The 13,549-nt window shown below is 39.2% G+C and overlaps 1 protein-coding gene and 1 pseudogene across 1 annotated transcript in view; one reads left to right on the forward strand and one right to left on the reverse strand.

Moving 5' to 3' along the window:
* The window catches only part of TASP1 (taspase, threonine aspartase, 1), a 476,835-nt gene that overhangs the window by 249,141 nt on the left and 214,145 nt on the right, over nucleotides 1–13,549 (forward strand). The gene's annotated exons all lie outside the window — the stretch shown is intronic.
* Nucleotides 1,085–11,959, reverse strand: LOC102829595 (annotated as a pseudogene).

The raw sequence follows: 13,549 nt of genomic DNA on the forward strand, positions 1-13,549 counted from the left end.
TAGATCAAATCAACTTTGCAGTCCAGTGCATTAACCTACAACACCACACCAGGACTCCTTTATATCCACAATTAAGCATAAAAAAGTGTAGTGCAGTTAAATGTATTTCCTTTTTCATATAACTATTTCTATTTTAATATAACTTTCTCTTTTTTTCAAGGTTATTTTAATTTTTATTATTTTTGTTTATACAATTGCCAAGAGTAGAACCAAAGATAAATAAAAGGGATAATAGTTTTGCTGTTTTCGTTTGCTTTTTTGCTGTTGTTATTCAGATTTGGGAGATTTTTTGTGTTTTTGTTTTGTTTATTACAAATACAAATTGAACACAGAAAATCCCTACTTCAAAAAATCTTAACAGTTCAAGAGAAAAGTGTATCAGTTGTATTACAGACATTTAAAACTTATCGTACAATTTAAATGTCAGTGGTAAAAAAAAAAACCCCAAAACAGGAGGATTTGACATTGTTGTGTGATAGCAAAAGAACAAACCTCTAACACTTTTTCATTCCATTTTTAACCACACCAATGAGAATCAAAATTGTCATTTTTTCCAGTGGCATTTCTCCACACCCAAAGATGACTCCCAAAAGAAAAAACCATTTCAGTTTTTCTTGCTTTCAGGATGTTTTATCCAATCCTGTTTTTGTTACAGGCTTCTGAAACATGTAGCATATAAGTAAGAAATATTCCAGTGAATGAAACATACCAAATGTCAGTAACAAGCAAGACACATTCCTTTGGGGAAATGGCTGTTAAAAAAAAGAAAAAAAGAAAAAAAAAAAATCCAGTCTGTATAAGCAAAGAAATTCAGTCTTTTTTTTTTTTTTTTCTTCTTTAAAAATCTGTTTTTCCTAAAATATCATTCCACAAAATTGGAAGTGAAGGACTAAAAGATCAGGAGAAGAAAGGAGGGTGGGGCGCACACACCATTAACACAAAAAGGAGTAAAAGTGTATAAACATAACCAGTTTATAACACATTAGGCTCATACTCCAAGTTACCAAAAGGTGGTTGAAGAGATTCACTCTTCTGCGCAGAAACTAGGGTTTGTACTCTTGTGTGATGAGCAGTGAAGAGGGATTCACTGCCTTGGAGCAGCGCCTCTTCCCACTCCAAATCCTAGAGTCTACACCATGTCTCTACAAGGAGAGCCTCTCATTTCACAACCCAGCCTACCTTGAAGGCCTCCAGGTCCCCACAGATGGTTATCCCAATGGCCCCTTCCCTGGTGGCTCGAGTCTTCTCTTCCATATTGAGACGGACTTCACCGCTGATCATGATAGGCCTGTTACTAAGAACTTTCTGAACAGGTTCAGAGTCATCAAACAGCAACAAACCCCAAATTGAATAGTTTCCCACTACTGTTAATGCGCGGCTCCTCCACATTCCCATAGTTTTGGAAGAAGTCTTTAAGCTCTCATTTATCCACTTCATAAGGCAGGTTGCTAATAGAATTGGTGACAGTCAGGGTGTCTCACAATTCTTCAGGGTTCAATATCACTTTGCTCAGCAGCCTCAGGAATTGGTTTTGGGCCCTTCTGTGAAGGAATATTTATTTGTTGTTCTCGCACTCCTTGATCTCCCGAGGTCCCTGAGGTGGAATCTGAGATTCAGGCTTAGACTCTGGATGGGGCTGTGAAGCTGGAACTGTAACAACATGAGGTAGGATCCTAGTAACTAGAACAGCTCCACTGGGAGGAAGGCTCTTCTTACTAGTCACAGATGCCCAAGACAATGTCCTCAAGTCATCCTGCACCATCTGAGCTATGTCTGCAGATGCTGGGGAAGAACTCTGCTGAGTCTCCTCAGGAGCACTTTCTTCTAATACTGGCTCCAACTTTTCCTCTTGGATTTCAGATACAGGTTCTGGTTCTGGTTCCATATCAGGCTCTGGCTCTACAACAGGTTCCTCTAAGTATTCTTGTAAGTCATTGCTGACAGTCTGATCCTAGAAAGTTCTAATATCATTGGGTACCTACCACCTCTGGTGTCTGCTATCTTTCTACAGGCTCTTCTACTTCTTCCTCAGATTCCTCCTGAGGCTCAGTGGCATAGCCACCAAAGAATTCATCTTGATATCTGAAGATATTATTATGAACATAGAATTTGTTTGCAACAGAGCCCTCAGGAGCAAGGCCAAACATCTGCATATATCTCCACAAGACTTGGTTGTTATTAGAGAGCAACCCCATCACCTGGACCACCACAGCATTGTTTAGAGTAGCATGAGCATCAACATGGTGAATCTTAGAGTGGCAGTTGGTAAAGTTTTGTGACATCACTTTCCTATGGATATCTTTTTGTTCATAGATTACATCTATTGGTTTTCCATTTGAATCCAGTCCTCCATGGACATAACAAAAGTTCTTACCATAAGATCTATGCAGCATGTCTGAGGCCTGGTTTAGCAGTGTATAGTACTGTGTCACAAATTCCCACCCATCCAGCAGGGACTAGCCTTCTTAACAATCGCTTTGGTCAATTCAACCTGCACTGCTGAGTGAGTGTTTTACTCCACAACAAGGCAGATGGCAGAGAACCCTAACACAACTGTGACCGTACTAACATAACGATTTCTTGATAATAGTGTAAATGCAAATTTTGAAAAGTCCTAATTTTTATGAGCTCCTTATTTGCCTTTTGCTATTTGTCTCATTTGGAAGAAGCCTACCTTTATTTCAATTTTCCTTGTTTTATCTGTTTCTGTTGTTAAGTGTCGTCGAGTTAGTTCCAACTCAATAGCCACCCTGCCTAGGGTTTCCGAGGAGCAACTGGTGAGCTTTGAACTGCCAACCTTGCAGTTAAAACCTATCTTGCATTCCAGCACATTAACCCACAGCACCACACCAGGACTTCTGTTTACATCTGTTTTTGTTGTTACTGTTGTTGTTAAGTGCTGTCAAGTCAGTTCCAACTCTTAGCAACTGTGTATAAGGTTCCCAAGGAGTGGCTGGTGAGTTTGAGCCGTGACCGTGCCAGTTCAAACCAACCTTGCAATCCAGTGCATTAACCCACAGCGTTAGGATCGTATAAATGATATTTTGTGATACGAAAGCTCCAAGCCCATTCTCTCTCTATATTTTTAAATTCTGCTCTGCTATATAAAACTAAATCCATTGCTGTTGAGTGGATTACAACTCACAATAACCCTGTAGAACTTACCCATAGTGTTTCTAAGACTATAAATCTTTACAGAAGCCGATCGCCACATTTTTTCCTGGTAGGAATTGGTGACATTTTGGTTAACAGCCAAGCGCTTAACCACTGTACCATCAGGGCGCATTCTATACATATGAATATTGTTACAGTTTCCTCCAGTCTTCTGAACTTTTGTGTGTTCCCCAACCTCAGAACCACCCTTGATACTTGGTTAAGTGGAGAAAAGGATGAACAATGACTGGTGAGCAGATTTAAGACATTCTTTTTCCATCAGCTTCATAAGAACTCTAAATACTTAATGTTGTTTTTCCAACAAAATGATCCCAAGTCTGAGTACAGTTTTAAAAACTGATGAAATGATTTATACTGCCTCTCCTTTGTACATGTGAATTAATTGAGAAGCAACATCTGCTCAAACTTCCTTTTTCAGTTTTTGAGACACCCTGGCTATTCAAATCACCTCCATAAATCAATTTAAATTCTTAGTTATTAAGAAGATTATTGATTGAATGTTTAATATATGTGGCTGGCTTAGTAGTATGTTAAATTTACAGCATAGTAAAACTGTTTTGCTTATTTTTTTTCTATTTATAGACTTTATACGCCATATATAACCCATATATAGTAAAATGTTTGTTTTACTTTTTACATTGTTGGGTTGTCATTGTTTTGATTCACAGTGACCTCGTATCAAGTGAAAGAAATGCTGCCCAGTCCTTCGTCATCATCTTGGGTAGTCATGGATAGGGCCTTTGCAATCCAGAGGGTTTACGTTAGTTGATTTTCAGATGCTGATCACCAGGCCTTTCTTACTAGTCTGTCTTAGTCTGGAAACTCTGCTGATAGCAGTATGCAAGCCTCCAGTGACAGAAGTGCTTTGTCTAGACATTGAACTAGAGGCTTCCACTTGGAAGGTGAGAGTTCTATCACTGAACTACCAAGTGCCTTAAATTACATCTATACTTTTGATCATGAAATACATACCTTGCATAACATGGCTTTGGTCCAAAATGGAATCTCTAATTCAAAAATTGCTCATTTGGCATTTACTTGGTTACTATTTCTAGAGCTCTACAGCTAAAATTGGGGCTATTTATAATCTTAATTTTTAATATCAGAACCTTTCCTGCTACTTATTTTCAGCTAATTATAATAATTAATTGAGCTTGACCATGAACTCGGGTTTTCAACATTTTTTGTTGTTTTTATTTCCTTTGTTTATCTGAAAACTTTAACCTGATTTTTGGAATAACCAACCATCATGGAATATGCATGTTGTTGGAATCAAAAATCTTGCGCTTTAGAATCTTAGTTCTTCTGGTTCAGTTTTCTTGTTTGTCAACTTGAGATAATAATACCTATATGCCGTAGTTCTCTAGTCCTGATATAACAGAAATACCACAAGTGGACGGCTTGAATAACCAGAAATGTATCCTCTCACAGTTTACTAGGCTAGACGTCCAAATGCAGAGTGCTGGCTCTTGGGGAAGCTTCTTCTTGGTTGACTTCGGGGAAAGGTCTTTGTCTCCTTCCAGTATCTGTAGGTCCAGTATCCCTTGGAGATCACTATGCGTCTTGGAATCAATCTTCCCCTAGATCTAGGAGCTTCACAGCGCAGAGACCCCTTCTCCAAAGGATGCACTGCACTCCATGTTCTCCTATTTTGGTGGTAGTAGGTCCCTTCTTCTCTGTTCAAGTCTCTTCCCTTTTACATCATGTAGGATAAAAAGTGTTGTTACCAAAGCCTTTGGAATCTCCCTCAGATCAGGGTAGTGATGTGATTAATAGTGGTGTATCTCCAACAATGGGCTCATTAATAAGTATGCAGTATTCTAAAGTTCAGTTAGAATTTTACAGGTGTTGCACTGTAGGAGAAACACTGGGCTGCTAACCACAAGGCTGGTGGTTCAAACCCACCAGCTGCTCCTTGGAAACCCTATACAGGGTCACTGTGAGCCAGAACTGGCTCTGTGGTACTTAACAACAACAATCCCACCCTTAATCTTCTTATAATTTCTCACATCAAATCATATCATGGTGTGGATAGCTACATCTCAAGTAACAAATCTCTGAGAATCTCTAGATATATAAGAGTTGATTAATTCATGGTTAACCAATGAGTTAGTGATTCTTAAAAAAATAAAATTGTCTATAAGGAGCTCTGGTAGCGTAGTGGTTACGAATTGGCCTGCGAATCTAAAGGTCAGCAGTTCGAAACTACCAGCTGCTCCGCGGGAGAAAGATGAGGCGATCTGCACCCGTAAAGATTTACAGCCTTGGAAACCCTGTACAGGGTCGCTATGGGTCGAAACCGACTCGACGGCACTTAACAACATAGTTAATTTAAGGAGCCCTGGTAGCGTAATGGATAATGACCTGGACTGCTAACTGCAAGATCAGCAGTTAGAATCTTACCAGTCACTCCACGGGAGAAAGATGAAAGAAATACAACCTTAGAAACTCTATACAGGGTCGCTATGAGCCAGAACTAACTCGGTGGTACACAACCACCACCAAAACCACAATAGTTAAGTTTGGAATCATGTGTGGTGCTGTAGGATAAGCTGCTGATCTCAATGTCGGTGGTTCAAATCCACCAACTGCTGCCCCGAAAACCCTATACAAGGTACTATTAGTTGATGGCATTTAACAACTTAACATTTTTATAGTTGGGATCGCTGTGGCTCTGAAGCTTAAGCATTGGACTGCTTATCTTGGGAGAATGATGATCCTTTCTGCTTCTGTAAAGACTTACAGCTTATGAAACAGTAGACAGGGTTGCTATGCTTTAGAACCGACTGGCTAGTACTTAACAACAACATAGTTAAATTTAGTCTATGTATATTATTGTTTCATTAAATAACATATTTGTTTAAAGGCCATGTTTTCCATATACATTTCCTTCCTCTTTTGTTTACAAATTTCACTTTCCAATCCCCAGTCATTATCAATGTGTCTTGATTGCATGTTTGATTAATTTCAACCTGGAGAAGGTCCTGTTGTTGTTGTTGTTAAGTGCCGTAGAGTCGGTTTCGACCCATAGCGACCCTGTACAGGGTTTCCGAGGGTGTAAATCTTTACGGGAGTAGAAAGCCTCATCTTTCTCCCGCAGAGCGGCTGGTAGTTTCGAACCGCTGACCTTAAGGTTCGCAGCCCAATTCGTAACCACTACACTACCGGAGAAAGTCCTAGGAATCTTCAATTTCATCCTCATTAGCTTTAGTGGTTGGCACATAAATTTAAATAGTAGTAGTATTATCCCGTAAGGATTTACACCCTCGGAAACCCTGTACAGGGTCGCTATGTGTCGGAACCGACTCGACGGCACTTAACAACAACAACAACAGTATTAACTTGTCAAATTCTACAAATGTCATTCCTGGCACAGTAAACTTTGTGAATATCCATTTCAAAATGGCCAATACCTGTCCATTTCAGCTCACAAATGCCTAGGATATCAGTATTTAAGCATTCCACTTCATTTTTGACAGCTTCCAATAATGGATGCTTTCAGCTGTTTCTTCTCATTTTGAGTTGTGTCTCCTCAGCAAATGAAAGTCCCAGAAGCTTTGCTCCCTCCATATCATTAAGGTCAACTTGACTTTGAGGAGACAGCTCTTCTCCAGTTGTATTTTGAGTGCCTTCCAATCTGAGGGGCTCATCATCCGGTTCTGTATCAGATAATGTTGCACAGCTATTCAGAAGATTTTCAGTGGCTAACCATTCCAAAGCAGTCCTCCTCTCATTTCTAGTCTGTCTTAGTCTAGCAGCTCCACTGAAACCTGTCCACCACGAGTGCCCCTGCTGGTATTTAAAATACCAGTGGCATAGCTTCCAGTGTTACAGCAACACACAAGCCACCACATTATGACAGACTGACAAACAAGTGGCAATACACCGTTCTTAGAGATGAGGAGACTAGAAGTCCAAATTCAAAGTGCTGGCCCTAGAGGAAGGCTTTCTTTTTTTGTTGACTCTGGGGAAAATTCCTTGTCTCCTTCTAGGCCCAGAATTCTTTGGACAGCTCCATGTATCTTGGCATCAGTCTTTCCCTGGATCTAGGAGCTTCACAGTATAAGGACCCAGGTTTATAAGATGCATGCCACCCCCAGCTCTTCTTTCTTGGTGGTAGTAGGTCTCTCAATATACCTCAGTATCTATAAAGCCCTTCAGTATTTGCAACTTCAGTCTTGAATATTTTCTTCAGTTATTTCAGTGTGAGAAATGTCCAGTGTGTTTTTTCCTTTTTATTTTCTAACTTCAGGTCTATGAATATTTTACTTACTTGTATATAATAGGTTCCAGGCTTGATAACCATGGGAACTGAGGACTGAGATTATGTGTGTTCTATCACTTTTAAAACAGTCTCTCTTTAATTTCACAAGACAGGCTTGAAAACCAGAAGTAACCCAATTCCAAAATTGGCAGTAAGTCCTCCTACAGGGAAAAGGTGACGTACTGTGTAATAAATTCCTTTGTTGAAAAAGAGATGTTGCAAAACTGGAAACTGAAGTACCAAATGTTTCCTTTTAAATTTGGAAAGGCCTTTCCTCATTACCTACCTATCCCTGTGGACTTCTAACACGAGATGTGTTGAAAGATTTTTCAGATGCCCACTCACTGCATTGAGAGTGAATGGCAGCATTTATAAGATAACATAAATGTTTCAAAATCACCAGTAATCCTTGGAGATGTGTGGTGTGCCAGCAGTACTGAATGTGCATTTTTGTTATTGCTGATCCTGTGTTCTTGTATGTAAGCTTCTTAGGAATGTGGGTTCTGTCTCTCCTATGAATATAACTTCATGTTTTCCTCTCTAGAGGCTCTTTGTATCTGACTTGATGTTAAAGAGGTTTAAAATAAATAAAGTCTCTGAAGTGGAAGAATGACATGTGAGATTATGCTTAATAAATTCTAATCTCAGTTTGAGAGCCTGTGGAAGAGCCACTATCTTCAACCACAAAACATTTGTCTACATTAAAAACTGGACACCTAAGGGCCTTTAAATTTTTGTTTGTAAAATAATTTGGCTCATATCATTACTGCTACCATTATTGAGAGAGAGAGAGATTTTAAAAAACACATGAAAATGATTTTGAAATGCAATGAAGATATATTTTAAATGGCATCCAAGCACTGGTAAATAAATTTTCTATTTGTTACTTCCCTTTTGGAACTGCAGTGTGGTTTGACAAAATGAATCTTTTGGACTATTAAATTACATATTTTTAATTGTGTTAACCTGAAGAATTTTTCTGGGAGCTGAAGTAAAATAAGCCAATGTGTGATGAATTTCAGATGAAATCAAATATTTGTAGCATCTGTTTGCATTCACTCTTACCAGCACATCCATATAGGGCAGTGAGGTACAATGGGACCCAATCCCAAGGGAAACCCTCCCTTGTCCTTTATTACATTGCCCTAAGAGAAAATACTGTGAATACAGGATTGTAACATTGAAGTCAGTAAATCTGTTGAAAAAAAATGATGGCACTGTGGGTTAGGCACTGGACTGCTAAGCTCAAGGTTGGTGAATTAAACCTACCAGTTGCTTTGCAGGAGAAAGAGGAGGCTGTCTGCTTTTTGAAAAGATTTATGGTCTCAGGAACCCTGTCTAAGGTTGCTGAGTTGGAATTGACTCTCTAGCCGAGGGTTTGGGTTTTTCTTTGGGGTATTATGGATGCTGTGGGAAGTACCAAAAGGAATACATGATAAAAACCAGGCAGAATCCAAAATTCGTGGACAACCACAGTTGAAATGTTTCCTTTTAGACTAAGAGAGAAATCTTTATCATATCATTTGTTTTGTCGTGATAATGGAAGATTTTACCCAGTCTTCTTGTTGTTAAGTGATGTTGAGTCAGTTCCTAATCATAACTACCCTGTATAGAGTTGCAAGGCTTTCTGGGAACAGAAAGCCTCATCTTCCTCCAGTGAAGACCCCATGTAAAGGCTGAGTTTACCTTTGAAGCCTTCAGAATTGCCTATCAAAGGATAAACTCTTCTTAATCCTTTTCTAGTCTCTCAGTCAGGGAATCATTTTGTCATTACAGAAAGAAATATTGGAAATTAGGAAGAGGAGAAACAGGAAAATGATAGAAAAATATTTTTCTCCAAGTTGATCTTTATCCTGATGGTATCTATGATGTGATTACTATGTGTCCAAGCCTGTGCTAAATGTTTTATATGTATTGTCTTATTTTGCCCTCGCAGTAATCTGATGAGGTAGTTGGCATCCCCATTCTACATTTATATCTGAGAGAAATGATGCTTAAATAGAGTCCCAAAGCCACAAGGTCTCAATGGCACTTAACAACAACATAGTCACACAAGTGGATTCAAACATGAGTCTGACTGCAGAACCTATGCAGAGTCTTATGGCATTAACCTGTGAATGTGTATGTGTGCGTGGTAGGTAGACAAGGAAAAGAAATATTAAGTAAATAAAATACACAGACTGTTGTGCAAACCCCTGCTACATGACCTAGAAATGACACGTCATTTTTCTTTTATAAAGATACAGAAGCTCTTTTGTGATGTAGGCCCTGTGTGTTTCCTAGAAAACAGCATTGTTGGAAACATCTAGATGAGGGGAAAATATTCTCTTAACTATTCTTGTTTCCTCAGAGATGTACTGAGTTTTTCTGGATTTTATAGAAACCCACAAGTAGACATTTTAAAGGTGGCCTCCATGAAGTGGTTTCACATGGGCTGGGGGAAGTGGGTAAAAGATGTATTTAGATACTTTTATATACAATTCCATTTTTTCAGGCAACATAAAAGGTTCATTTTTAACAAGTTACTCTCTTTTATTTAAACAAATTAAATAGAAATTAAGTTGGTAGAAGCCGTATATCAAAGATTTCCTAAAATAACTCAGTTAAAATACATGTTCTGAGACTGACTGATCTTTTTCATGTGTTGTTGATGGTATTTGATAAACACATTTATATGAAATTATCAAAAATTTCTAAGCTGGATAAAGTAGTGAGAAATCGTCTTCTTTTAGTATAAAAGTTTTCTGAGCCATTTTGTTTTACCAGTAAGAAGACCTCTATATAGATTAAGAATTTGCTTTGTCTTAATTACAGTGATTTAAAAAGATAGTTTTATTATGTTTTTTCCCCCCTCTAAATTTCATGCAACAAAAAGTATGAAAGGACACAGTCAACTGGTCAGGCTGCTTAGCAATGCTTTCTGGTACCCAGGCCTGTCCTCGCCTGCCTTCCTCAGTGGGTAGCTCTTGCTTCAACCAGAATGACAGAAACATTTCATTTAATGCTCTATCCGTATCCATATCCTCCTCAACATTTCACAGCACTCTTGCGTAAGGCCTTGTAGCTATTTATGACCAGTGAAATGAACTGTGTTACTTTCAGTTTAAAAGTAAAATGGCACTGAGTGGCCCTCTAGCTGTCTTGGAGAAAAACTGTATGATCTAGGAAACAGTTACAGATTGTGGAGCCTCAATCAGCCAAAATTCGTCCCTGAATGAATGTGTAAAGCTTATCTCCCTAGCGACCCCAGTTCCACCTATTACATTAATACAAACTATATTTTCATTGTGTTGAGTCACTGAAATTTGGGGGATGTTTGTTTTTACAGCTTAGTATAAGTATTTTGTCTGATGATCTAGGTTGGGCTTTTGCCAGATGAGTTTGAAGGAGGGAAACCTGAAGGATTTCAGGAGTAATGGAATTCCTTATGACTTGATAAAACATGGGCATTTAGCTAGAAAAGGAGGAGGTAAGGATGTGTAGGATGAGGGATAGTAAAAAAGCAGCAGAATTAATGGCTTGCAGTTTTCGGTGAGGTACAGGAAATGTTGGAGCCAGAGTGCTCTAAGTGGCTAGTTGGAAAGATGAAGTTGTTGAGTCTGTTCTGACTCATTGACCCTGAATAGGGTTTCCAAGGAGTGGCTGGTGAATTTGAACCACTGATCTTGAAGTTCAAACCGACCTGGCAGTCCAGTGCTTATCCTACAGTGCCACACCAGAACTCCAGGAAACATAAGAAGGTGTGGGAAAGTACAGTTGAAATTCTGGAGGAGTTAATGTTACTAGCAATGATGTAGTCACAGGTCTGAGATTTTGAGGTAGCGTGGGCAGGATCATTTGTGGCAAGGATTTTAGAGAATCTAGGAGTCCTGGTATGTTGCTGTGGATTAATGGGCCAGACTGCAAAGCCTTTTGAACTGCAAAGTTGGTGGTTCAAGCTCACGGAAACTCTATACAGGGTTGCTATGGGTCAGAACCGACTCGACAGCACTTAACGACAATAAGAAGCTGTCTGGAGAATCATTTAGGTATATACTAAAATCATCAAGAATTATGATAAAGTTTAAGGTAAGGCGTAAACTTGTCTCTCTCTACGCTCACTCTAGAATGATAGTTTAACTGCTTCTAGTATGAAAGCTTTGTAGTTTTGTGCAGTGCATTTTGTTGTTGTTGTCATAGCACATTGGAGATATTAGTCTTCTGGCCTTTTTTGTTGCTTTGAGTATTTATCAATTTAATATTTTAATTTTTTTTGTGAGTACAGCTAATCTGCCTCTTCTATTTGGTTAGATTTTAATAATTTCTCTTTGTCTGTGGTTCAGACTCTCACTATGTAAACCAAGGGATAGATTTGTTTTTATTCTTTTTTGAAACTCTGTATGTTTCTTATTAATTTATAACTTAACTATTCATTACCTCTTCAAATTTGAATAACCATCCATCCTCTTTCTCATCCCTTAAAAGTTTATTAATGTGTTGTATGTTATCATTTTTTTGCTCCAGTTCTCTGTAACTCCTCATCTTCTACCCCCATGTCATTATATGCTGATTTAAAATAGTTTTCTTTATTATGCAAGGGGATTTTTAAAAGTTTGTGGAAAAATTTCATTATCTTTTTTTTTATGGTTTAATTGGAATTAATGTGATAGTTTACATGGGAGAACATTAGTTTTACTTCATCCTATCATATATCGTTTCATTGCCATGGTTACAAACCCCTCCATGCATCCGTCAACCAACCAAAGGGTATACCCTACAAGCCTGCCCTCCGTTGTCAGTACACAGTCCCTCTCCCTCTCTAGGTCTGTAGTCCCCAGCTGCTCCATCTCTCCACATCATCATCTCTGCCTCTATCTCTGGCGTCACTACTTCTCTGGATAGGGTCCTGCTCTCCGCTCTTCTCCCTGATGGTCCCAGGGACCTCCACTCCTAGACTGCAAAGTTAATTACTCCACTCCTTGCTACAAAACGTCTACCTTTACATTTCCAACCCTCACAATCAGTCCTGATAACAATTATTCACTATTGTATCACGAGAGACCTATCCACATCTCCTTTCATCAGCCCTGCCTAGATAGATTGGGTACTAATCAGTGGAGAGTCTACCTTCCTCCACACCCACTGGATCTAGGTTCCCTCTTAAAAGCTTATAAACCAGTCACTTCTTACCTTTGTAGCCCCCCCAATATGGGTAGCCAATGTCCAAGTTGCCTATCCCTGTCTTCTCTGTGTATATAGGGGGTGGAAATGATCCGTACTGTAAAGATTTGTTCCCTCTTTTGCATCCATAGGTGTAGGTCAAGTTCATCAAATTGTATCAGATTACATTTTTCCCCCTCTTCTTTCTCCTTCTAGCTGTGCTCTGATCGTCCAGTCACTGAAGCCAGGTCAAGTGGGTATTATCTGCAAGTGTAGGTGTTCTTGTGCATATGCCCTCTCTACTTATCAGCTGGATGCTTCGCTCTCCACTCTAGTCCTCTGTAACTGTGTCACTGCTAGCCAACCAGATCTCCACCCGAGTTCACAGGAGTCTATTGAATGTTGTAAGGCTTAGCTTCACAACTTCATTGCTGTTTTTCCCTCACTTCCCCATATCGGTGACAAACGTGGTCACCAATCAGAGCATGTATTCCCATTTAGTCTTAGTCTTGGAAGGGTGTTTGCTCTAAAGGGACCCGACCCTTTGCCTTGATGTCTTCTGGGTGAAAAACTTGCTTGTTCTTGTAGTAATCAGTCGGTCTGCCTATATTGTTTTGAATTTTTCTGTCAGTCTTTCTTTCAAGAAGTATCTTTTGTTCTAGCCACTCCAGGCTAGTCTGCTTGTCCTTTCAGGTGGAAATTTCCCACTTCTGAAGATTCTGGATGGGGTTCAGGATTTCACCTATGGTCTTAATTAATGCAGTCTCCTCAGGAAGCCTCCTTCACTGGGTACCTTGTAGCCCCATTTTAGGTATTCCATTTTAGGTATTCCAATCAGTTTATAGGCAGAATATGGACTTACAAGCTATTTATGGTGATATTTCTAGCTGTTCCTTTCTCTCCCCCTCAAGTGTCTATTTTATAATGGTATGCCAGGGAAACCAAGATTCAAAAGACAGCCAAGCATCTTAA

This window comes from Chrysochloris asiatica, unplaced genomic scaffold, assembly GCF_000296735.1.
Source record: "Chrysochloris asiatica unplaced genomic scaffold, ChrAsi1.0 scaffold00080, whole genome shotgun sequence".
Classification (NCBI taxonomy): domain Eukaryota; kingdom Metazoa; phylum Chordata; class Mammalia; order Afrosoricida; family Chrysochloridae; genus Chrysochloris; species Chrysochloris asiatica.